Below are 1526 nucleotides of genomic sequence, written 5' to 3' on the forward strand. Positions count from 1 at the left end.
AAACCGAAGGGTCTATGACAAATCCACCGAACGCGTTCTCGGGTTGCGGATAAAGGGTCCCTGTACCAAGGGTTTCTGCTGAATATGGTCACAAAAATAAATAGGCAGTCGCGGACAATTGTCCAGGGGTGGTTCCGAAGGAAATTAATCCCCAAGCGGAGGTGTGAAAAACGTGCCGAAAGCCGAATGGCACCTGGGCGAGGTGTCTAGAACGATGAATCTGGGATACCGGGCGACCTCTCAGAGGACGCAGCTTTATCCTTGCATGCGGGGCTTTACAAGGATGGACGAAGCCCTTTCCCTAGATTCTCGTGGAAACAACAATGGACAAAACCAAACATAGTTGTAGTAGTGCGGTTCAAAAGAACAGAACGCGCAGGGCTCCCGACAATGGGTCGGGAGCCCTAAGAGAAGTCTAGAGCGGAGGCAGGGGTGGGTCAGAGAAAATCAACAGTTTCTCTCTGACCCATCTCGACTCTTCCAAGACCGTCCAGTTACTGTCGAACGTCCACCCAAAACCAGAGGAGGTCGAAGTATTTTGGAGAGAAGTCTACGAAGTGCAGCATAGACTGGACGAAGAGTCAGAAAATATAAATAGCTTCAAAGAGCTATGTGATGCCCTCATAACACCTGATAAAGAATGCCCACCCATCACTACTAAGGAGGTGAACAAAGTATGAAGAGGGATGAAGAACTATGCCGCACCGGGACCAGATTGTATCAAAACCTTCTGGTGGAAGAAGTTTTCTTTAACCCATCAGCATTTGGCCTGTATTTTCACCTCATATTTAAAGTCGGAAGAGCCGTTTCCAGAGTGGTTGGTGGAAGGGCTGCCGAAAATAGGCAACTTAGCTGACCCGAAGAATTACAGACCAATCACTTCTCTGAACACACTTTATAAGATATTCACAGCCATCCTAAATGATAGGATTGTTCGGGCAATTGAACCTGTGTGGTAAGAAATGTATAAACAACGAGTCTCAAAGAAAGGCGTAACAGGATGTCGGAAGAACCTGCCCATCGATAGATGTGTCTGCAAAGATGCAGCATTCTACCAGCATGATCTAACGATGGCCTGGATTGATTATCGGAAAGCTTTCGATTCGACCTCCCATAGATTTATCAACTGTCTTTTGGAAATCTTAAAGGTCCATCCGCAAATAGTTAGGTGCATAGAGAGATTGATGCCGCTTTGAAAAACCAGAGTTACTATCTCATCTGGAAAAAATCGTGTGACAACTAACAAGGTCACGTTTCAAAGAGGTGTCTCTCAGGGCGACACCATGAGCCCACTCCTCTTTTGCCTTACATTATTGCCACTATCTCTAGCACTGCGCCATTCCGACGGGTACTTGTGCGGCAAACCTGCAGATTGAAAGTACAAGGTCACTCATGTAATGGAATTTGGGTTAGACAAATGCGCTAAGGTTTATTTGAAGCGAGGAAAACTTAATGGCATCCCTGAAAATCCTGAGCTCGTTGATAGAAGCGCCATACGACACCTTTGCGCTGGAGAGACTTATACA

The sequence above is a fragment of the Belonocnema kinseyi genome, chromosome 2, assembly GCF_010883055.1.
Source record: "Belonocnema kinseyi isolate 2016_QV_RU_SX_M_011 chromosome 2, B_treatae_v1, whole genome shotgun sequence".
Taxonomy (NCBI): Eukaryota; Metazoa; Arthropoda; class Insecta; order Hymenoptera; family Cynipidae; genus Belonocnema; species Belonocnema kinseyi.